The sequence below is a fragment of the Pseudophryne corroboree genome, chromosome 9 (assembly GCF_028390025.1).
Source record: "Pseudophryne corroboree isolate aPseCor3 chromosome 9, aPseCor3.hap2, whole genome shotgun sequence".
Taxonomy (NCBI): Eukaryota; Metazoa; Chordata; class Amphibia; order Anura; family Myobatrachidae; genus Pseudophryne; species Pseudophryne corroboree.
The window spans coordinates 377007210-377032794 of NC_086452.1; the positions used below are offsets into that span (position 1 = coordinate 377007210).

At 47.3% G+C, this 25585-nt stretch overlaps 1 protein-coding gene and 1 long non-coding RNA gene across 6 annotated transcripts in view; one reads left to right on the top strand and one right to left on the bottom strand.

Moving 5' to 3' along the window:
• ATG7 (autophagy related 7) overlaps positions 1-25585 on the top strand; it is a 617483-nt gene that overhangs the window by 406156 nt on the left and 185742 nt on the right. The window lies entirely within an intron of this gene.
• Positions 1004-24991, bottom strand: LOC134957058 (uncharacterized). The gene is made up of 3 exons (XR_010186421.1): positions 24806-24991; positions 4589-4665; positions 1004-1892 (listed from the first exon to the last, which is right to left on the bottom strand). It is a non-coding gene; the product is annotated as an uncharacterized LOC134957058 (long non-coding RNA).

Below are 25585 nucleotides of genomic sequence, written 5' to 3' on the forward strand. Positions count from 1 at the left end.
ACTACATTTCCTCAGACTTGTTAACCTTGTTCTTATAGTATATAAATAACATATTACTGAGTTTATCTTGGCAACGTCTTGTCATTTATGGCTTTTACAGATGAGCATTAGCACAATTGCTAGTAGATTACTCTGTCTAAAATGCTAATTATCTAGATACGTGGTTGCAGAATTTCAGTAATAACATGTACCTTCATAATAAAAGTGAACTTAGCGACATCGGTTTTATTATTTATTTCATGCTTTTTTTTTTAGTTGTGTATTTTTTTTATTGTAGATTTAAAGCGTTACACCCAGACATTAAACAGGCATATGAATTGTAAGGCAAACATGAGGAATAATACAGGAGGGCATAAACGGTGTATAAATGACAAAATAAAGATCAGCCACCAAGCCATTGGACATGAGAAATGGAAAAATAGCAGGATATATTAAAAACAATGACATACAGAATACCCCACATCAAACACTTAATCGCCACCCGAAGGCACCATTCGGGTGTACACGTGAGAGAACCAGATTTTTAATGGGGCATAGGTGACATACCATAAATGAAAATGTATAAATCTACACCCATCAGAATATAAAAACAAAAAGCCTCCTCCACCCAATATGCCCTAACCTACAAACCAAACAAAAATACACAAAATAAGATAAAGACACCCAAAGCAAATCTCCCAAGAACGTAACTCCAACCTAGTCATACCTGGATTATTTAATGCTTTTTATCTTCTTTTTTGTGCCTGTGTATAACCGTGTTGGACACTCAATCCAATCCTTAATTAAACATCTTGACACAGCTCTGAAACAGGGCTTTAAGGTGCCCTGTGATGGCCACTCCCGCTGAGCACATGATGTCATGACAGGGAGTAGGACGCCAGCCGCTGGGAAGACCAGCACCATTCCCTGAGTCTTTGCGATGTACTGCGCGCCTGCTAACCTCTATTGCTAACCCTGATCCCTACCCCTAACCACCCCTGTAGCCTAACCCCAGCCTCCCCATAGTGCCTAACTCTCTGACCTCACAACCTAATGATGATGATATTAACATGTCAACATTCTGGAAATGTTGCCTGTTGAGATTTAAACAAATGTGTCATCATGACTATCGACATTGTGGTGTCAACATTATTATTTTCAACCTTATGACTGCATCTCATCCCAAAGTACCCCTTCTTTTGTGATGCCCTATCTTCTTTCAGCAACCCAACTTCTTTCAGGATGTGTGAGTCTGCACTGTCCCCTCAAAATCTATTGCAGTTAGAAGGTACGAGAGAGCCTTATTGATGGTGATAGGTTAGTATATTTAAAAACCATAAATATTTTAGACGTTAACCTTGAAAACTTTTTTTACCACATGAGTTTAATGACCCATTTAAGTGTTTTTGGAGCAATGAAGTGTAATTTGTAAAGCCACTGAGTTATACTCGTGCGCAATGCTATTACAGTTATAGCAACCACGACAATCAGGCACTTTTATATGTAAACCTGACCATTCTGGGATGATGGTTGATTATTGAATGTAAGGACTGTACATGTGTGGAAGATGTGCAGTCATAATGTCACCATTTACAATATCAACTCCAGAATGTCGACAGTCATAATGCCAATTTATAAAAAAATGTCGACATGGACAAAATGTCACTTAGGCATACCTGAAAATGGCATTATTGACATTTTATTGATGTCGACATGATATACATGTTCACAAGGTCACTGTCGATTTAATATACCAAGCCCTGTAGAAGCTCTTGGTTTCCTTTTGTTGGTGTCCCTCATCCAGGTATTTTATTTCTTTGTCTACTACCGGCATAAATTCCACATGTATTGTACTCTCGGATAGAATCAATCCTGAAGTCCCAGAGTTATCACCAGTGCAACTCTGATATTCTCTGTTTGGGGCAAATTAAGACTTATTAAAGATTGTTTGTTAAAGCAGTGTGTAACCCAAGGTTAGATAGACCTTCTAGTAATGGATCAATTTCATTGGCAGAGCAGTCTGCTTAAGGATAAAAAACATGTGAAGATGTGATCTGGTAGGAATCCCGGCAGTCGAAATTAGCCGGAATCCCGACACTCCTGGCAATGGGGTCATTCCGAGTTGTTCGCTCTTTGCCGAGTTTCGCTATATTGCGATTAGTCGCTTACTGCGCATGCGCAAGGTTCGCAGAGCGCATGCGCTTAGTTATTTTACACAAAAGTTAGGTATTTTACTCACGGCATAACAAGGATTTTTCATCGTTCTGGTGATCGTAGTGTGACAGGAAGTGGGTGTTTCTGGGCGGAAACTTGCCGTTTTCTGGGCGTGTGCGAAAAAACGCTGCCGTTTCTGGGAAAAACGCGGGAGTGGCTGGAGAAACGGGGGAGTGTCTGGGCGAACGCTGGGTGTGTTTGTGACGTCAAACCAGGAACGAAACTGACTGAACTGATCGCAGTGGCAGAGTAAGTCCCGAGCTACTCGGAAACTGCAAAGAAATTTCTATTCGCAATTATGCGAATCTTTCGTTCGCATTTCTGCAAAGCTAAGATTCACTCCCAGTAGGCGGCGGCTTAGCGTGTGCAATGCTGCTAAAAGCAGCTAGCGAGCGAACAACTCGGAATGAGGGCCAATGTCTCTGCCGGAGTTCTGACCTACATCACCATCCCTGCGCCAAGATCCTGACCGGGTTCCCGAACTATCCTTACATGGGCCGCCGGAGAAGTAAGCCGACGGGAGGGAGAGTTTAGGTTTAGGCTGCGGGGAGAGATTTAGGGTTAGGATGAGAGGGTGAGAGAAGAGACTTAGGGTTAGGCTGCAGGGAGAGAGGGTTAAGGTTAGATGCCCCTGGGGAACGTTAGGGTTAGGCTGCGGCTGCAGAAGTGGTAGGGTTAGGTTAAGGGGAGGAGGGATAGGGTTAGGGGAATTAAGGATAAGGGTTACCTTGATACATGTCCCCTTGTCGGTATTGTTAACATCAGGATGTTGCTGTCAGTATTTTGACAGCCAGCATCCCGACCATTTGCGTCCTGCTAGCAACGCATGAAGACCGACGGTGTACATGTCTATTGAGTTGGTAAAATAAAGTCATACTGTTCTTTCTCTTTAAGATATAGTAGAATTAATGATATTTATATGATATCTTTCAATTTAGTAGTTCGTATGTAAACTGCTTCTGACTTGTGTTTATACTATAAGTTAAATATATCTAATAAGACAAATTTGTCCTTGTTTTTATCTTTTTGCGGACTCTGCGTGACAAGATATGCAGTAAATAGTTCAGTATTGCTTGGATAATTCTTGAATTAACAGCTACATGAAAGAAGTCATAGATATGTAGTTTAGGGAGAATCATTTGCAGTTAATCACGTTGATATGATCAGCATGTAGTGCTTCAGAGAAATACACTGTATATTCTAGGAACCATAGAGCAACTATTACGCGGCTGCTTGCCAACTTGTTTTTGGCCGCCTTATTCTTGGATCTCCTGGCAGATGTTGTTTCTGTGCTTTCATTCTGTTTTTTTTCTTTTTAAAATATCAAACAATTAATATTTCAAACATTTTGAATTGAGCACTTGTCTGTACATACAATAGATGAAGCAGAGGACATGCAACCATACTTTATTGATATTCACGGACATCCTTTGTAATATGTATAGTGTGTGTGAAAGTACATGTCAAGATTATAGGTACTTTCCTACTGTATTTTGGTGGTCATTCCAAGTTGATCGCAGCAGGATTTTTGATAGCAATTGGGCAAAACCATGTGCACTGCAGGGAGGACAGATATAACATGTGCAGAGAGAGTTAGATTTGGGTGTGGTGTGTTCAAACTGAAATCTAAATTGCAGTGTAAAAATAAAGCAGCCAGTATTTACCCTGCACAGAAGTAAAATAAACCACCCAAATCTAACTCTCTCTGCACATGTTATATCTGCTCCCCCCTGTAGTGCACATGGTTTTGCCCAGTTGCTATCAAAAATCCTGCTGCGATCAACTTGGAATTACCCCCTTAGTTTGCTTTGTCTATTCATGAACAGAAATTAAGGTGAATACTGTATATACTGTGTGCCCTCAGTTTTTATATACATTTTATTGCTTTGTTAAACACGTTGGATAAAGTGGCCTTTTCTTCAGTTTTTTCTTTCTAGTTGGGGTGCAATATTGTATGAAGGGCCCGCGTCAGACCTGATCGTTGTTGTGCAAGTTTGCAAGGCGTCCAATTATTGATCGACTGCGCACGCATACGGATCATAGTGGGCAAGCGCGAGGCCAAACTGTAAAACAATCCAGCACTTTTTTTGATCGCTAGGCATATGCTGACAGGAAGCCAGCGTTTGGGGGTGGTAACTGGCCAAGAATTGTTGGTTGCCAACTGTCAATACCTTACCATGACGGATTATTACCAACGGTTAAATAGACCCGACATATACCGGGCCTGCTCGGTGTGCCCCCTCCCCCTGCTTTATCCACTGTTCCAAGCTACACTGATGTGACTGCTGCTCTGTCCTGCCACCTCATCTGCTGCCCCGTTTCCTAACCAACACCTCTTGTCCGTACAGAGAAACATTTCCTGTTCTCAGGGCATCCACATATGGGTCATACTTACCCCATTCCCGGTTACCTGGCGTATCCTCTTCCTCTCCAGCTAGGTATGTCCTGTCCCTCTAGAAGTGTGAGCCAGCGCTAAATACAAAAAGACTAGAAATCAGTGCGACTATCAAAAGGTATGAGTTACACAATGGCAACTCAGCTACACTATACGGTATAAAGTAGAAATACTTCTAAAATAAACACTTTGGCACAAACACTGTGTAATTGGTTGTCAATTACACTTGTTTTCTTAAAAATTAACTGTAGACAAAATATTATGACCTGAATGACGTTTTATTCTGCAGGGCATTAATCCATCATCTGCAGGGCATCAAGGGTAATCTGCCACATGTGGTACTATACTACTAATGTCCATGGCTGATTTTACATTGGGTGAACAACAGCACTTTTTATGTTCATACCTTCAAATTTCCAGTACCAAAATTCTTTTGAAAAGAAGATCATTCATATATTGTGTACTGGTAAACTGAACATAAGTGGGCTCATTTGGAGTCTATCATTTTTCCATAACCCAAAGAAGATAAAAAGATTATTCCAGCATCCTGTCATACATTTTTTTCTCTTACGTCCTAGAGGATACTGGGGTTCCATTTAGTACAATGGGGTATAGACGGGTCCACTAGGAGCCATGGGCACTTTAAGAATTTGATAGTGTGAGCTGGCTCCTCCTTCTATGCCCCTCCTACCAGACTCAGTTTAGAAAATGTGCCCGGAGGAGCCGGTCACGCTTATGGAAGCTCCTGAAGAGTTTTCTGCATTTATTTTATATGTTTGTTATTTTCAGGCAGGGCTGGTTGGCACCAGCCTGCCTGCTTCGTTGGACTTGGGGGGGAGGGGGGGGGGGAATGGTCCAACCTCTTGAAGGGTTAATGGTCCCACCTCTTGAAGGGTTAATGGTTCCGTTCCCCGCTGACAGGACACTGAGGTCCTGAGGGAACTATTCGCAAGCCCCACCACGGCAAGCGTACATTTCCGCAGCACGCCGCCACCCCTAACAGAGCTAGAAGAATGAAGAGTGGTGAGTACTTTGCCGGCGTCCTGGTTAGCGGGTCGCCAGCCATTATGGTGGCATGAGGGTATGGAGACGCACGGCTTCTAACCAGAGCAGAATGCGTCTCCAGACACAGTGCACAGTTGCGTCTCAGTACACTGTACCCACACTGTAAAAAACATCCTTAAAACGGTTTTCTCTCCTTTTTAAGCACCAGCTTACTTCAGCCAGTATAAAGAAAGCGGGAAGACCACGTGCCATTGAAGGAGCTGGGCCTTCACTATGAGCGGATCCAGCAGCTCACCAGCGCCATTATCCCTCTGCCGTGGACACAGACGCTGACTGACGGGGATGCGCAGCTCCTCCGGAGAGACTCCAGGTTACCTCAGCAGTACCAGGGGGTCATATCAGGGCGGGAGCAATTATTAGTGTACTAAGTCCCCTGTCAGGGTACTTAGTCTGCGACCCGGCTAAGCTTGGCATTAGCGATAAGGGCGTGGTCGGGGCTGGCTCCAAATAACTGTGTGTCTCCCTGAAAGGCTATTTGTGGGTTAAGTGTGCTTAACCTTTTCCTGTGTGTGTGTGTGTGTGTGTGTGTGTGTGTGTGTGTGTGTGTGTGTGTGTGTGTGTGTGTGTGTGTGCGCTGTGACATTTACATTATGTCAGGCAATGTGTGTTTCTTGTACAGCGGAGTGTTCCTCTTCACCGGGGGCTCACTACTGGGTACTCAGGGCAGTGCACCTTCCCAGAATAGCGGGGCTGAACCGGAGTGGCTTAATTCCTTTAAGGGAATGATCTCAAATATTTCTACAAAACTATCCCGCAATGAGAAAGAGACACAATACTTAATACAGACTGTGGATGAGTATATAGAGACTCAGTCCCCAAACCAGCGTCTCTATCCCCTCCCATTTGTCCGCAAAAATGATCTCTGGCCCATGTCCTGCAGTCTGACTCTGACGCTGATGGGTCAGACATGGAGGAGGGTGAGGTGGACTTGGAGTGGGGGATGCGGCTCTGTCACAGGGAATAGAGGCTCTTATAGAATCTATCAGAGATGTTCTGCACATTACTGATAAGGTGTCAGAGGAGTATGAGGAATCTTATTTTAATGTAAAAAAGAAGTACTCAGTCACTTTTCCTGCGTCAAAGGAGTTGAATACCCTGTTTGAAGAGCCGTGGGTTAATCCTGATAAGAAATTTAAAATCCCTAAAAGGTTGTTCTCATCTTTTCCTTTTCCTCTGGACGCATCAGTCTCTAGGTTGTGACGAAAAATTGTATTGCCTGTCCCTGGTGCAGCCTCCCTAAAAGATACGACTGATCGTAAGATTGAGACTACACTCAAATCATTGTACACAGCTGCTGGGGTGGCCCAGAGACCCACTATTGCATGTGCGTGGATCACAAAAACTATTGCTAAATGGTCAGGTAACCTAATTGAAGGGTTAGATTCCTTGTCTAGGGGGGATGTTGTATTACTCCTGCAGTATATACAGGACTCTGCGAACTTTATGGTAAAGTTCGCAGAGTCCTGTATATACTGCAGGAGTAATACAACATCCCCATGGTTTGCTTAATGCTCGTACCACCTCTATGGCAGTGTCAGCACGCAGGGGCTTGTGGCTACGCCAGTGGACTGCTGATGCGGACTCCAGGAAAGGCGTGGAAGGCCTACCATTCACAGGAGAGGCCTTGTTTGGAGGCAAACTAGACAAATGGATCTCCAAATCTACTGCGGGTAAGTCTACGTATCTTCCTTCTACAGCTCCCCCAGCCAGGAAAGCTTATTCAGCTTCAAATTTACAGTCCTTTCTCTTACATCCTAGAGCAGGCATTCCCAACTGCGGTTCTCAAGGCACACCAACAGTGCAGGTTTTAGTGATATCCAGGCTTCAGCACAATTGGTTAAATCAGAATAACTGAGGTACTAATTAAGTCACCTGTGTTCAAGCCTGGATATCACTAAAACCAGGACTGTTAGTGTGCCTTGAAGACCGTGGTTGGGAAACACTGTCCTAGTGGATACTTGGGTCCACATTAGTACCATGGGGTATAGACTAGTCCACTAGGAGCCTTGGGCACTTTAAGAAATCAATAGTGTGCACTGGCTCCTCCCTCTATACCCCTCCTACCAGACTCAGTTTAGAAAATGTGCCTGGAGGCAGGGCCGGATTAACAATGGGGCGGATGGAGCTGCAGCTCCAGGCCCCCCACTGAAAATAGGCCCACAGACCGCTGCAGTGAAGGGACCCATAAACGCCGCCATTACAATGAGTCAAACTGACTCATTGTATGCCGTTACCAGCACTGCCCCGCCGCCACACAGTGCCCCAGTCTGTACATTTAAGTCCCGAACTCACGGCCGGAGCGTGAGGAGGACCCGCTCTCCCTTCTCCTCTCGAGCGTCTCCTCTCCCCCAGCCTATTAGCGTAGTGATGCTGCCGCTACTGTGTTCAGTGACGTAGGGCGGGGGGGGAGGAGGAGCTGTTCTCCCCACTACTATCAACCCCTCCCCCCAGACTTAGAGGGATATTTACGAACATGCGTGGGTGGTAGTAGGGTGCAGCAGGGATGGAGAGGGAGAGAGTACTGGGCTGGCGGGCTGGCAGCTGAGAGGGGCGGAGTCCTGACGGCCAGCCGCGGGTATGTGTGCAGGCGCCGCCTGGGCAGCGCTGCTGCTTTCCATTCTCGGCCGCCTTCCTGCAATCCCTGTCTGTCAGCCGAGCGGGGTGATGGGCACCAAAACAGGCAGCTCGTCTGCTGTTGATGTGTAATACTGGCCACTACAGGGTGGGATGAAGAGAGGGAGTGAGTGGCGGTGGGTGCCTGAAAACTGCGCTGCTCTGAAGGTGGGGAGAAGCCGCCTGCAGAGTATACGAGGGTGCTACTGTTTGTGCACGGAGGGGAGGGGGAAGGGTTGCTGTGTTCTGTGTAGCACAGGTGGGGGGAGGGCAGAGAATAGAGAAATACCTTTGTTTCTGACATGGGAAGGGGGGAGAGATGACGCATGCCACTGTGATGGGGGTGGGGAGTAGCCAATAATACTGTGCCCTCCCATAAAATGATGGCGGTCATAGGGACCTCCCCAGAGCCACACCGAAGGCCTCCTCTCCACACTGCCACCGCACATAGTCTCCTCTGCAACGCCGCCGCCCATGGCCTTCTCCGCACCGTCGCCACCCATGGGCTCCTCAGCACTGCCAACTACAGCCTCTGCACCGCCGCCGACCACAGCCCCCTCCCCACCTCCGCTGCTCATTAGGTAATGTTACCCCGCTTCCCTATGTCCCTCTGTCGTGCTTTCTGTCCCTCTGTCACTCTCTCTGTCACTGCTGTCACTCTCCCTGTCACTCTCCCTGTCACTCTCTGTCACTGCTGTCACTCTCCCTGTCACTGCTGTCACTCTTTTTGTCCTTCTGTCACTTTTTCTGTCACTGCTGTCACTCTTTGTCACTACTGTCACTCTCCCTGTCACTGTTGTCACTCTCTCTGTCCCACTGTCACTCTCGCTGTCACTCTCCCTGTCACTGCTGTCACTTTCTCTGTCACTGCTGTCACTCTTTTTGTCCTTCTGTCACTTTATCTGTCACTGCTGTTACTTGCTTTGTCACTACTGTCACTCTCTCTGTCACTGCTGTCACTTTCTCTGTCCTTCTGTCACTCTCCCTGTCACTGCTGTCACTTTCTCTGTCACTGTTGTCACTCTCTCTGTCCCACTGTCACTTTCCCTGTCACTACGGTCATTCTCTGTCACAGCTGTCGCTCTCGCTGTCCTTCTGTCACTTTCTCTGTCACTGCTGTCACTCTGTCCCTCTGTCACTCTCCCTGTCACTGATGTCACTTTCTTTGTCACGGCTGTCACTCTCTCTGTCCCTCCTGTAACTCTCCCTATCCCACCTGTCTCTCCCCTGTCCCTCTGTCACTCTCCCTGTCACTGATGTCACTTTCTTTGTCACGGCTGTCACTCTCTCTGTCCCTCCTGTAACTCTCCCTATCCCACCTGTCTCTCCCCTGTCCCTCTGTCACTCTCCCTGTCACTGCTGTCACACTCTCTGTCACTCTCTCTGTCACTGCGGTCACTCTCCCTATCACTGCGGTCACTCTCCCTGTCACTGCGGTCACTCTCTCTGTCACTGCTGTCACTCTCCCTGTCCCTCTCTCTGTCCCTCTGTCGCGCTCTCTTTCACTGCTGTCACTCTCCCTGTGCCTGCTGTCACTCTCTCTGTCACTCTCCCTGTCCCTGTTGTCACTCTCCCTGTCCCTCTCTCTGTCAATCTCCCTGTCCCTGAATTTTGGATCATACTGTGTGGCATAATGTGAATTTTGGATCATACTGTGTGGCATTTTGTGAATTTTGGCTCATTCCGTGTGGCATAATGTGAATTTTGGCTCATTCCGTGGGAATTTTGGATCATACTGTGTGGCATAATGTGAATTTTGGCTCATTCCGTGGAAATTTTGGCTCATACTGTGTGGCATAATGTGAATTTTGGCTCATTCAGTGGAAATTTTGGCTCATTCCGTGTGGCATAATGTGAATTTTGGCTCATTCCGTGGAAATTTTGGCTCATACCGTGTGGCATAATGTGAATTTTGGCTCATTCCGTGGAAATTTTGGCTCATACCGTGTGGCATAATGTGAATTTTGGCTCATTCCGTGGAAATTTTGGCTCATACTGTGTGGCATAATGTGAAGTTAGGCTCATTCTGTGTGACATAATGTGTAAGGGGCACCAGTACTAGATATTATAAGGGGCCTACTATTGTGATGCGTAATGTGTGTAAGGGGTATATGGTATGTTACACTACACTTATGGACATGCCCCTTTTGAGTGGCCACACCCTCTTTTCCGGAGCGAGGCGCACACATAATTACGACCTTCACTTTTCCATACCCCCTCTTCAAATTCCCACTTCGACAACCAGTGGGGTGATTCTCCAGAAAGTGAGCATAGAGTCGCGTGCATTACACGCTTTAAAAAATGTTTTCCTTTTAAACTGGTCTGTTAAGAAATTGTTATATGAAAACTTAATTGCTTAAATCTTGGTATTTTGGAGAAGTATGTCATTTGAATTTGTGTAGCTGTCCTGTCATCATGGATACTCGCCAACTGTATGTATGTGTGTGTGTATGGGTCTGTTGCTCTGCTCCTCTATTAAGTGGTTGAAGGTAGGCACTAGCTATGACCTCCATGGAGATAGCCACACCCATGGTACAGGCCACACCCCTTATTTAGCCACCCCCACCGCAGCGCTTGTCATGCCTCCTGCCAAGGCACACAATAGGCCTTTTATAAATTTCAGCTCCAGGCCCATTTGGACCTTAATCTGGCACTGCCTGGAGGAGCCGGTCACGCTTAGGGATGCTCCTGAAGAGTTTTCTACATTTATTTTCTGTTTGTTGTTTTACAGGCATTGCTGGGTGGCACCAGCATGCCTGCTTCGTGGGACTTAGTGGGGAGAATGGCCCAATTTCCTAAAGAGTTAATGGTCCCATTTCTCCACTGACAGGACACTGAGCTCCTGAGAGAGTAATTCGCAAGCCCCACCATGGCGAGCCTACCCTCCCACAGCACGCCGGCACTCCTAACAGAGCCGAAGATAGAAGAGTGGTGAGTACAGCGCCGGCGTCCCGGTTAGTGAGTCGTCAGCAGAAATAGCGGCACGAGGGTTGGAGTGCAGCGCTGACATGCAGGCTGCGCTCCGGGGGCTCAGGATGACATGCGGCTTCGTGTGTCCCGCTGTGAGAGGCGCGCTGAGCCACCAATGTTACCCACACTGGCCATCCAGCTTACAGAGGGTTTTAACCCTCGGATTGAGCACTCTAAACCTCAGGCCAGTATAAAAAAGATAGGGAAGCCGCGCGCCGTTTCGGGGGCGGGGCTTCACTATGAGCGTATCTAGCAGCTCACCAACGCCATTTTCCCTCTGCAGCTCATACTGGCTGACATCACAGGGATGCGCAGCTCCTCCAAGAAGACTCCACATCTCCTCAGCGATACTAGGGCATCATAGTAAGGGTGAGGAGGTTGTAGTATACTATGTCCTCTAAAGGGATTTAGTGTGGTGACCCAGCTGTGTTTTTACTCCGCTACAGGGGCATGGTGTGGCTGGCTCCTACTTCTCTGTCTCCCTGCGGGCTCTGTGTAAGTTATACTGTGTTTCACAATCTGTGTGTGGGTCCCTTCGCATTACCATGTCCAGGGACTGTGTGTCCTGCACAGCAGAGTGTCTGTCCTCCCCTGGGGACTCGCTACCATGTACCCAGAACATGCTAGGGTCAGAACCTCCATGGTTAGATTCCACAAAGGGGATGATATCTACTATTACTACTAACATTAGCCCGCACTGACGCAATACTTAAGACCGTCTATGGAAAACCTGATGAATAGAGATTCAGTTCCCATACCAATGTCTCAGACCCCTGTCATTTGCCCACAAAAGCGTACTCTGGCCCAGCTCATGCAAGCTGAAACTGATGACGATACATCAGACCCAGAGGAGAGTGAAGTGGATGCGAGTGGGGGTGGATGCTGTCCTGTCACAAGGAATACAGGCTCTGATAGAAGCTATCAGAAATGTCCTGCACATTCCTGACAAGGTGGCGGAGGAATCTTATTTTAATGTAAACAAGAAATCCTCAGCTACTTTTCCTGCATCAAAGGAATTGAATGCACTGTTTGAAGAAATGTGGGCTAATCCTGACAAAAAAATTCAGATCCCTAAAAGATTAATTACATCCCTCTGGAGGATAGAAAGAAATGGGAAAAACCGCCGATTGTGGACACATCGTTATCTAGGTTGTCACGTAAGATAGTCTTACCTGTTCCTGGGGCAGCATCCTTAAAGGGCACAGCTGACCGCAAGATTGAGACCACCCTCAAATCTTTATATAGTGCTGCTGGGGTGGCCCAGAGACCCACTATTGCTTGTGCATGGATCACTAGGGCCATTGCTAAATGGTCAGGTAACCTAATTGATGAATTAGATTTCCTTGCCCAAGGGGGAGATCATTTTACTCCTACAGCATATTCAGGACTCTGCTAACTTTATGGTGGAGGCCATAAAGGAAATTGGTTTGCTCCACGCACGCCCCACTGCCATGGCAGTGTCAGCACGCAGGGGCTTGTGGCTGCGCCAGTGGACTGCGGATGCGGATTCCAGAAAAGGCGTGGAAAGCCTACCATTCACAGGCGAGGCCCTTTTTGGAGATGAACTGGATACGTGGATATCCAAGGCTACGGCGGGTAAGTCTACATACCTTCCTTCTGCAGCACCCCCAGCTAGAAAAACCTACTCGGCTCCAACTCTGCAGTCCTTTCGGACAGCGAAATCTAAAGGCAAACGAAAAGGTTCTTCTACAGCTTTCAAAGTCAATAAAGGTAAACCCAGAAAACCAGCAGCTGCAGGTTCTCAGGAACGGACCTCCGGTTCTGCTTCCTTAAAGCCTTTAGCATGACGGTGGACCACACTGCCTGGAAGACAGGCAGGTGGGATCCCGGTTACATTATTTCAGTCAAGTTTGGGCAACATCATGCCAGGATCCCTGGGCCAAAGTCCTTGTCACCCAGGGATACAGACTGGAGTTTCAGGAACTCCCACCTCACAGATTTTTCAAATCAGGCTTACCAGCTTCTCGGGAAGCAGGTATGACTTTAGAGACAGCAATTCAGAAACTGGTACAAACTCAGGTCATTGTCCCAGTTCCACTTCAACTACAAAACAAGGGTTATTACTCCAACCTATTTGTGGTACCGAAACCGGATGGTTCGATAAGGCCTATTTTAAACCTCAAATCACTGAACCCGTACTTACGGGTGTTCAAGTTCAAGATGGAGTCTCTGAGAGCGGTGATCTCAGGTCTGGAGGAGGGGGAATTTCTGGTGTCTCTGGACATCAAGTATGCGTACCTTCATATACCGATGTGGCCGCCTCATCAGGCTTACGGTTTGCACTACAGGAGTGTAACTACCATTTCCAGGCCCTGCCATTTGGCCTCTCCACGGCACCGAGGGTGTTCACCAAGGTAATGGCAGAGATGATGTTTCTCCTCCGCAACCAGGGAGTGAACATAATACCGTACCTGGACGACCTGCTGATAAAAGCACCATCCAGGGAGAGGTTGCTGGACAGCATTGCCCTCTCAACCCGACTACTCCAGGATCACGGGTGGATTCTGAACCTACCAAACTCCTACCTGGAACCAACACGGAGGCTTCCGTTCCTGGGGATGATACTGGATACGGAGGTACAGAAGGTATTCCTTCCGTTGGAAAAAGCATTGGTAACCAAATCAATGGTGCGGGATGTTCTAAAACCAACCCGGATATCGGTGCATCTATGCATTCGCCTTCTGGGGAAGATGGTAGCCTCTTAGAAGGCTCTGCAATACGGAAAGGTTTCATGCAAGGCCCTTCCAGCTGTATCTGTTGGACAAATGGGCTGTATCACATCTTCACATGCACCAGAGGATACGCCTGTCGCCAAGAGCCAGGATTTCTCTTCTGTGGTTACTTCAGACTTCTCACCTGACCGAGGGTCGAAGGTTTGGGATTCAAAATTAGATTCTGCTAACCACAGACGCAAGCCTCAGAGGTTGGGGAGCAGTTACCCGGGGGAACAGTTCCAAGGAAAATGATCAAGTCAGGAAACCATCCTTCCGATCAACTTTCTGGAGCTAAGGGCCATATACAACACCCTTCTAGAGGCATTGCTTCTTCTTCAAGATCATGCCATTCAAGTTCAGTCGGACAATGTGACGGCAGTAACGTACATAAACCGACAGGGCGGAACGAAGAGCAGAGCAACAATGTCAGGGGTAACAAGGATTCTCCTCTGGGCAGAAAAACACGCAGTGGCGCTGTCGGTAATCTTCATTCCGGAAGTAGACAACTGGGAAGCAGACTTCCTCAGCAGACACGACCTCCACCCAGGAGAGTGGGGACTTCACCCGCAGGTGATCGAGTCCTTGACACGTCGGTGGGGGACTCCACAAATAGACATGATAGCCTCTCGTCTCAACAAGAAGCTCAAGCGGTATTGTTCCAGGTCTAGGGACCCACAGGCAGTGGCGGTGGACGCTCTGGTATCTCCATGGGTCTACCAGATGGTTTACGTGTTTCCACCTCTTCCATTGATCCCAATAATTCTCAAAAGAATAAAAAGGGAAAAGGTTCAAGCAATTCTCATAGCTCCGGACCGGCCAAGAAGGGCCTTGTACGCGGATCTACTGGAGATGCTCCTAGAGGACCCGCGGCCTCTGCCTCTTCGCGAGGATCCTCTACAACAGGGGCCGTTCGTCTATCAAGACTTACCACAGCTAGGTTTGACGGCATGGAGGTTGACCGTCAAATTCTAGCCCGGAAGGGGACCCCGGACAGGGTTATTCCAACCCTGATCCAAGCCAGGAAAGGGGTAATGTCTAAACACTACCACTGTATTTGGAAAAAATACGTCTCGTGGTGTGAAAACAGAAAACTTCCTACAGTGGAATTTCAACTGGGCAGTTTCCTCCTTTTTCTGCAGTCAGGTGTGGAAGTGGGCCTACGTTTGGGCTCCTTGAAAGTCCAGATTTCAGCCTTATCCATTTTCTTCTAGAAACAATTGCCTTCCCTCCCTGAGGTTTAGACGTTCTTGAAGGGTGTTCTGCACATCCAACCACCCTTTGTGCCTCCCACGGCACCTTGGGATCTCAATGTGGTGTTGCAGTTTCTACAATCGGAATGGTTTGAGCCTTTACAGGAGGTTGACGTACAGTTTCTTACGTGGAAGACCGTTACACTGTTGGTCTTAGCTTCCACAAGGCGTGTGTCGGAACTGGGGGCATTGTCTCACAAAAGCCCCTATTTGATTTATCATGAAGATAGAGCTTAACTCAGAACTCGTCAGCAATATCTTCTAAGGTGGTGTCTGCGTTTCATATCAACCAACCTATTGCGGTTCTGGTGCTTACGGACACCTCTGCTACCTCAAAGTCCTTGGATGTGGTGAGGGCTTTGAAGATCTATGTGAAGCAGACAGCTCGTCACAGAAAATCTGACTCGCTGTTTGTTCTCTATGATCCCAAGAGAATTGGGTGTCCTGCTTCAAAGCAGTCTTTTGCTCGCTGGATCAGGCTTACTATCCAGCAGGCTTATTCATCGGCAGGATTGCCGGTTCCTAAAGTACAGGCCCACTCTACTAGGTCGGTGGATTCTTCCTGGGCGGCTGTCCGGGGTGTCTTGGCTTTACAACTCTGCCGAGCAGCTACTTGGTCGGGTTCAAATACGTTTGCTAAGTTCTACAAGTTCGATACTTTGGCCTCTGAGGACCTTCAGTTTGGTCAATCAGTTCTGCAGGAACCTCAGCACTCTCCCACCTGGTTTGGGAGCTTTGGTACATCCCCATGGTACTAATGTGGACCACAGTATCCTCTAGGACATAAGAGAAAATAGGATTTTAATTACCTACCGGTAAATCCTTTTCTCGTAGTCCGTAGAGGATACTGGGTGCCCGCCCAGTGCTTCGTGTTTGCTGCACTGTTACTTTAAGTATTGTTGTTGGTTCAGCTGTTGCTGTTCCTGTTCAAGTTTGGTTAGCATGGCTTTCCTCTTGTTTGTGCTTGCTGGTTCGAAGCTTACCACTGACCTGTTACATCCTTCCTCAGGATATGTCTGTCTCCTCAGGCACAATTTCTAGCCTGAGTCTGGTAGGAGGGGCATAGAGGGAGAAGCCAGTGCACACTATTGATTTCTTAAAGTGCCCAAGGCTCCCAGTGGACCCATCTATACCCCATGGTACTAATGTGGACCCCAGTATCCTCTACGGACTACGAGAAAAGGATTTACCGGTAGGTAATTAAAATCCTATTTTCGGACAGCCAAGTTTAAGGGAAAATCCAGAGGTGCTTCTACGGCCTCCATAGGCGCAAGAGGTAAACTATGCAAACCAGCAACTGCAGATACTCAGGAACAGAGCTCAGGCTCTGCTTCCTCAAAGCCTTCAGCATGATGGTGGACCGCGTTGCCTGGAGGACTGTCAGGTGGGAGCCCGACTAAAATTCTTCAGTCACATCTGGTCAAGTTTGTGCTGGTATCCCTGGGTCATAGATCTTATTTTCCAGGGCTACAGACTGGAGTTCTAAGAGCTCCCACCTCACAGATTCTTCAAATCAGGCTTACCAGCTTCACAGGAGGCAAGTATAACTTTACAGCAGCCCATCCAAAATCTGGTACAGACTCAAGTCACTGTTCCAGTTCCACTTAATGCCACAACAAGGGGTAATATTCCACCTTGTTTGTAGTACCGAAACCGGACGGTTCAGTACGACCAATTCTGAACCTCAAGTCCTTGAACCCGTTCTTAAGAGTGTTCAAGATGGAGTCTCTGAGAGCGGTGATCTCAGGTCTGGAGAAAAGGGAATTCCTAGTGTCTCTGGATATCAAGGATGCATACCTTCACATTCCGATCTGGCCGCCTCATCTGGCTTATCTACGGTTTGCACTGCAGGACTGTCACTATTTGGTCTCTCCACGGCACCGAGGGTGTTCACCAAAGTGATGGCAGAGATGATGTTTCTACTCCACAAGCAGGGAGTGAACATAATTCCTTACCTAAACAAAAAACTAAATGACTGCTTACAAGCCCCCAAATAATAGACTGTGCAATACCAAAAAATTCCCCTGATATAATGTGCGGCCGACAACATACCCCTTTTCCACTAGCTCAAAAAACACGGGTAAATGCACGGGGGCGCGCATTTACCCGTGTTTTTGGCAAGTGGAAAAGGGTAAACCCGGATCAAGTGACCCGTGAATCCTACCCGGCTATTTACCTGGGTAGGACACGGGAATGATCCGGGTAGGGTGTAGTGTAAACGGGAGCCGTGTCGATGCGACACGGCTCCCGTTTACACTGTATGGATGGGCGGCGCTGGGAGATCATGTGATCTCCCTGCGCCGCCCCTGCCGTGTAGCTAGAAGCGTCACCAACCCGGCATATGCCGGGTTGTGACTGCTAATGGGAAAGGGACCGAGCACGGGTCGCAGCAGGGGGCAGCTCCCGTGTCAGGCTCCCGGCTGCGACCCGTGCTCGTAGGTGTAAAAGGGGTATTAAGTCGGTGTCATATAGAAGATGCAAGAAACAGGGAAACGGCTGCGCAATGTATCAGGGAATAGAATAATGAGAGCCGACGTTTAAAAAATTATCACAATTTAATAACCAAGAATACTGGATAAAAACATATTAATCGTAATACCAATGATTAAGGAGTAGTAAAATGTATGGCTATGTAATAAAGCACACCTTGATAAATATAGATATCGTAGGAAGTTTAGAGCAGCTTGTATGAATGAACTTGCTGAAGATCCGTAATCACTCACAAGGTTGTCACTTGTGGATTCATTTGTACATATAATAAATAAGAAACGGTCCCAGGTGGTGCACAAAGTTCCCGTCACAGAGCTGAGCTGCTGTAATATGTACCTCCCCTGTGGGCTGGTCCGAAACCGGGCGTCCCCGGTTCTTAATCCTGCGTTGCCCACTCGTGCTATGCAGCAAGGAGACAGTGAAGGCCGCCGGGCTGGTGTACCAAATAAGACGGATATAGCTGATGGGAGCCGCGTGCTGGTGTGTGCGGCTTACGGGAACCAGAGTGCCGGTATAAGAGTCCGTTGGATCTCAGCAGGGAGCTGCTAGTGTGGATACCTGAATCAAGGTGGATAATGAGGCGGGGTCCTAACGCGTTTCGTCACGTATCACGTGACTTTTTCAAAGGTGTATTCCTACCTCTATGCTCAGCAGTATTTAAAGCCAAAGTGACCAAAGGTGTACAGGTGTACATGATAAAAAATTAATCATTAAAAAACTATTGTGGTTAAAAACGTCGGCTCATATACTAAAGTGCCTGATAAACTTAGTAAAGGCAGTTTAGAAATATCTCAATAAAGTTGTTGTAAACATATACTACAGTCTATTACAAATAAACAGCTCATACTATCAGAATAAAAATACATATGCAATATAAATAAACAAATAGTAATGACATAAAGTCACTAGTAAATTATTGTTTAGTACAGCTGAAGTCAGCTGTTACTAATCGAGCTGTGTGAACATAGACACAGCTAGACTGAATTGCTGCTTTGGTTATTTACCAATAGATGAGATTATTATAAATTAATTATTATTCACTAGCGCCTAGATAAGTTTGGTGCGGAAGAGGGTAACGTCTAAACTTTACCACCGTGTTTGGAAGAAATATGTCTCTTGGTGTGAGAGCAGAACTTATTCTGCGGTGGAATTTCACCTTGGACGTTTCCTGCTTTTTCTTCAGGCAGGTGTGGATGTGTGCCTACTTCTGGGCTCCATAAAAGTACAGATTTCGGCCTTGTCCATTTTCTTTCAAAAACAATTGGCTTCTCTCCCTGAGGTCCAGATGTTTTTGAAAGGTGTTCTGCGCATCCAGCCTCCCACGGCACCTTGGAATCTCAATTTGGGCTGCAGTTCCTCCAATCGGACTGGTTTGAACCATTACAGGAGGTAGGCGTAAAATATCTTACGTGGAAGACAGTCACACTGTTGGCCTTGGCCTCAGCAAGACGTGTGTTGGAGCTGGGGGCTTTGTCTCACAAGAGCCCCTATTTAATTTTCCATGAGGACAGAGCTGAACTCAGAACTCGTCAGTAATTTCTTCCGAAAGTGGTGTCTGCATTTCACATCAACCAACCTATTGTGGCTCTGGTTATCACCGACTCTTCCGCTACTTCAAAGTCTTTGGATGTTGCGAGGGCTTTGAAGGTATACGTAAAGTGGACAGCTCGTCACAGGAAATCCGACTCGCTGTTCGTTCTATATGATCCCAATAAAATTTGGTGTCCTGCTTCAAAGCAGACAATTGCACGCTGGATCAGGCTCACTATCCAGCATGCTTATTCCACGGCAGGTTTGCCGGTTCCAAAATCTGTACAGGCCCACTCTACTAGGTCGGTGAGTTCTTTCTGGGTGGCTGCCCGGGGTGTCCCAGCTTTACAGCTCTGCCGAGCGGCTACTTGGTCTGGTTCAAACACGTTTGTTAAGTTCTACAAGTTCGATACTTTGGCCTCTGAGGACCTTCATTTTGGTCAATCAGTTCTGCAGGAAACCCAGCACTCTTCCCACTCGGTTTTGGGATCTTTGGTACATCCCCATGGTACTAAATGGAACCCAAGTATCCTCTAGGACGTAAGAGAAAATAGGATTTTAATTACCTACCAGTAAATCCTTTTCTCGTAGTCCGTAGAGGATACTGGGCGCCCGCCCGGTGCTTCGTTCTGGCTGCACGGTTACACTGTATTGTTGGTTCAGCTGTTCCTGTTTAAAGTTGGGTTAGCTTAGCTTTCCTCTGTTTTTTGTGTGCTGGTTCGGAATCTCACCACTTTCCTTATCTATCCTTCTCTCAAAGTATGTCCGTCTCCTCGGGCACAGTTTCCTAGACTGAGTCTGGCAGGAGGGGCATAGAGGGAGGAGCCAGCCCACACTATCAAATTCTTAAAGTGCCTATGGCTCCTAGTGGACCAGTCTATACCCCATGGTACTAAGTGGTACCCCAGTATCCTATACGGACTACGAGAAAAGGATTTACTGGTAGGTAATTAAAATCCTATTTTATTTTTTTTACATTTGTTTGAGATACTGTGTTTTTTTTTTAGCTATACTTGCCTAATAGGTAGTGTCCAGTGCAGGCTATTGTCATTGTAGCCTGTGCAAACTGCATGACATCACCCACTGTTCCACAGATGCTACTTATTGCAGTGACCGTGTTCATCCACGAATGTTTGGCCAGGCATACTGCATAAATACACTCCAGCTTCCAAATTATAAAGGTACAAGGCCGTGAGTCAGCTCTAGTGCCTCATTGTGAGGCGGAGATACAAGAACAGACACACAACCTCAGGTGGCTATGCTATTTGTGTTGGCTTTGTTAAAACTCTAGGACTGGAGAATAGATATTAATAATTTATAAACAAATTTTGTTGTTGTTCATGTAGCTTTACTATATCGTTATATACAGTACATTTTTTAAATTCAATAATTATTATTGCAGTTTTAAGTTTTTGCTTTAACAACTTACACAACAACTAAAACCAACAAAAACATACACTGAAATCAGCTTACAGACAGCTGTAGAGAGGAAAGAAAAGAAAAAAAAGAAGAAAAAGGCACATAGTACAAAAAACGAATGAGAATTCAGATATAGCTATATATCCGCATAGCACTGGTGACCTAGCGCAAAAAAGTCCTAGTATACCACATCCAATTTAAGCACATGCTTGGCAGAGAAAGCACAATACATCATATTATAACGTACCGTGGCTGGCCGCGGGCTATCCACCACTGATATATCCCCAAAAGGGAGAGAAAAATACAAATGTGAGCTTTATTTATCCCTGAAATATCTAGAGCCCATCCACTTACCCCAAACTGTAAACAATTTTTTCCCCCCTTTCCTAGCCAGGAACACACATTTTTCATGCGCAATGGTTTCATTGACCAAAGAGATCCATGCCTGAGGTTTCGGGGCTTCCCCAGCCAACCATAGCCTAGGGATGCAAACCTTAGCCAGAGCACATAGATTAATGACATACTGCCTACTGGGCGGATCCAAAGCCTCGTCGTCTATAGCCAGTAATACACACGTTACAGGCGTAAGTATGGGAGAGGGGATACCTGTATCCATTACAACACGCATAACTTCTTTCCAGAACACCGAAATCGTAGGGCATGACCAAAGCAGATGCCAAAAGTCAGCTCCCAGGCTTCCACACTTAGGGCAACCTGAGCCATGAGATCCGCCAATATGCGCCAGCCTCACTGGGGTCATGTACACCCTATGCAGTATAAATAATTGTATTTGCAGGTATCTAACGGAAAAAGTGGAGATTCGGTGGGACCCCAAAGCATTCTTCCATATATCGTCCGACAACAGACCCACATCCAACTCCCACCTACCCCGAAGAGAAGCTAGAGGGTCGGTATGGTGCATCTGGAGTATGCGACCATATATCCTAGAAACCAGGTGGCCAGATTCCAACGTCTGCAACATTAATTTGACTGGAGAATCAGCGAGGATCGGAGGGCCATCAGGAAATTGGGCAACCAAGGCATGTCGCAGTTGAAGGAACCGAAAGAAAAACCCTGAGGGGACATTACGCTCTTGTTGAATCTGTAGAAATGATTTAAGTGTCCCATCACTATATAGATGGCCCAAAGAGTGCACACCCCATTTTCCCCAAACTTCGGAAGCTGACATAGTTCCGGCAACCCATAAATATTATCTAGTGGGGTATCAGGATCGATATCGTGACCATTCATCACAGAGTGAACCAATTTCCAAATCAAAATGGATTGTTTTATAAGCGGCAGTGTGGACATTTTGACACTGCCGCAGAGGAGTAGTTGCAGTGGGGAACCACCAGGATAGTCATGGTTCAACATCAGCGAATGCAAAGCCAAGGCATCAAAATCATTAACCCATTCCCAAATATGCGCCAGTTGCGCCGCATAATAATAATAACGGAAGTTGGGAAGAGCCAAACCCCCCAATTCCCGCGTCCTGGTCAGAGTATCCAGTCACAGACGTGCCCGCTTACTAGCCCATATCAGAGAGGAAAGTAACCCATCTATTTGTTTGAAGATCTTCTGAGGAATATAAACAGGAGACTGCTGTAAAATATATAGAAGTTTGGGCTGGAAAACCATTTTTACCATATTTATTCTCCCTGTAACCGTCAAAGGCAGCTTCCCCCAGGCCTTCACTTTACCGCGAAGGTACGTTATTTGTGGCGTGATATTAAGGGAGGAGAATTTCTGAGGATCATTAGACACCCAAATGCCCAGATATTTGAAGGTGTCCACCCACCGTAATGGGAAAGCAATTAATGGGGTGGCAGGAATCTCGCCTCGGAGTGGGATAATAAAGGATTTCTCCCAATTAATCAGAAGCCCAGAGTATCGCCCGAACTCATTAATAATTTCCAATATCCTAGGCATAGACTCAGCATAGCGATCCACAAAAAGCAGAATGTCGTCAGCGTATAAGGCTACCCTATCCTCCCGAGTACCCACTTTAAAACCTGAGATCCCCATGTCTGCCCTTAGGAGGCATGCAAGGGGTTTGATAGCCATAGCAAACAGAGTAGGGGACAGTGGGCACCCCTGTCGCGTACCTCTAGCTAAGGGAAAGGAGTGAGACACAAAACCATTAACCGCCACTCTAGCTGATGGGGAAGAGTACATTAAGCGGACATATTTAATAAAATTTGGGCCTATACCAAATCTACGCATAACGTCCCACAGATAATCCCACTCCACTGAATCAAAAGCCTTAGCTGCATCCAATGAAACAACTATAGAGGAGGAGGAGTCTTTGCAGGGAATTTGTAAGTGAGTAAACAGACGTCTAAGATTAATAGAAGTCGATTTATTAGGCATAAATCCCGTCTGATACGGGTGTATTATATGAGAGATAACCGTATTCAATCTACCCGCCAGTACCTTGGCCAAAATGTTAACGTCAGTGGGCAAGAGGGATATAGGGCGATAGGACTCAACTTTCCTAAGATCCTTGTCAGGTTTGGGAAGAACCACAATCATTGCCTCCGCCATAGAAGGAGGAAGAGACTCCTGTGCAAAGATTTGGCTATACAACTCAAGTAGGTGAGGGACGAAGAAATTCAAATGCTGCTTATATACCTCAGAAGGTATGCCATCCAAACCCGAGGCTTTACCACTAGGAAAGGCCTTAACAGCCGCCATAATTTCTTCAGGTGAGATGGGTGCCTCCAAGAGGTCGTAAGCTTCACAGGATAAGGTGGGGAAACGAACGGTATCTAAATATTCGGTCAGTTGCGACAAAGTGCAGTCTAGTTTGGAACCATACAGACATCTATAATAAGACACAAATTCTGACGCAATCTGCAGAGTCTACATCAGAGAAACACCATCTGAGGTTATAATCTCAATCACAACATTAGTCGTTCTATCACCCCGCGCAAGGCATACGGCAGGTCAAGTTCCCGGAGCCTCCTCTTAACAGGCAAGAATTGAGCCCTATCTTTTTGTACATCTACCGCAAAATCCGGGAAGACCGATATAGGCGACCCATTCCATTTTAAAGGGCCTTTCGTGCGAGCAAGCTTCAGAACAACATCCCGGTCACGGAAATGGAGGAATTTTGCAATAAAAGTGCGGGGTGGAGCCCCTGGAGGCAGAGGACGCATTGGAACTCTCTGAGCCCGTTCCACGGAGAACTAAGGCGAAAATTCTTCAGATCCAAAGGCGTCCCTGAGCCATTTTTCGAGAAATTCTTCAGGGGATGAGCCGCCCTCTTTCTCCGGTAAGCCAATGAAACGGACATTACTGCGCCGTAAACGTCCCTCCATATCCGTCAGTTTTTTGCGCACATCAGTCATCTGAGATTCCAACGCATCAGTACGGCGGCCCAGCGGGGCAACAGAGTCCTCAACATTGGAGATACGGGTCTCGGCCTGTCCCACCCGCTCCCTCACACGCTGGAGGTCCTGATGAATAATGGAAAGATCCGACTGCACCTGCCCGATTTTATCAGCCAAACGCGCCTCACTGGCAGTTACCACATCCAATACTCTCTGTAAAGCAGCATCTGGTGGGTCAGAGGAGGCAGAACTATATGCAGGAGATGGAGGTGACGTCTCAGGTCGTACAGTCTCTCCCCTCTGCTGCTAAGGGGCCAGGGTTACGAACAAACTTTTCCATCGCGCCCGTCGCCGCACTATGCTGCCGGCCTCTTACCATTTTAGACAACACGATGCCGCTCCACCCGGCCAACAGGATATATCAAAGCAAATGCAGACACAGAGGGGGGGTGTTTCCACCAACACACTATGAGAAGGCCAGCGAGTATAGGAGAATATGTAGAGGAGGAGAGGAGAGGACCAGAATTCCCAGTGACAATTCCAGTTATCTGCTAAAACGAGCCTGCGGAATATGGGCTGGAGCAGGGAAACGGGCAGTATGACCCCAGGCAAATTTTATGAGGCACGTAAGTTCTGCAGTACAGTGTCCCAGGCGTGGCAGGGGAGCCTGCACCCTGTAACAGTATGGGCAAAGTCAGAGTGTCTTAAGTGTAAAGCAGGAGAAGGAGGGAGATGGTGCACACTCAACTATATATCCAGTATTGACTCCCAATGTTAATCTTCCCCACAGCAGCAGACCCACGCTTTGTGTACCTGTATAAGTGCAGGCTTACAGCACAGCAGGGGAGTCCAGGGGGGGGGCGCAGGGAGCGATCCGCAGACACGCAATTGGTAGCTGGTGCAGGGAGAACAGGGCGGCCGTTCAGGGGACGCTCCGGGCGCTCACACCGTCAGACGGAGCAGCAGACGCTGTGTCTCCTCTTCTCTCCCGTTCAGCGGCTGGCTGTAGCGGGCGGCGGCGCGTAGCAGGGAGCCGAACTTCCGGTCGTGGAGCGCGAGCCCGCGGCTACTCATGCGGGCCTAGCACGCACCAGGGCACCCACACAGGAACGGCTCCTACAACACAATAGCTGACAGCAGCTGGTCCAGATCCACTTCAGGGGGGGCAGCAAACCTTTAGAAATCCGTGGCCCAAGTATCAGACCCAGGGGGGAATCTAGGATATCACCTCAGGATGTATAGGCTGGAGAGCTGCACGATATAAGTGCTACTCCATGCCCATCCTAGCCACACACCCTATATACAGTACATTTTTAATCATCCACAACATTGCATATCCCAGTAACACTTACAGGCCCTCATTCAGTAAGGGACGCAAATGTCCGAAAATTGCAAACGAACGATTCTCCAGCATTTTTGCATGTGCAGCGGCCACAGTTCTCATAGCGTTCGCATCCCGGAAGGATTACGGCTTTGGGATAGAGTGGTCCGGACAACTGAGGTGCTTCCGGACCGTTTAAGGGGCAGCTGAGTGATGACACATACGGCCGCTGCGATGTGAAATATGGCGGCGATACACCTGCATAGGCATCC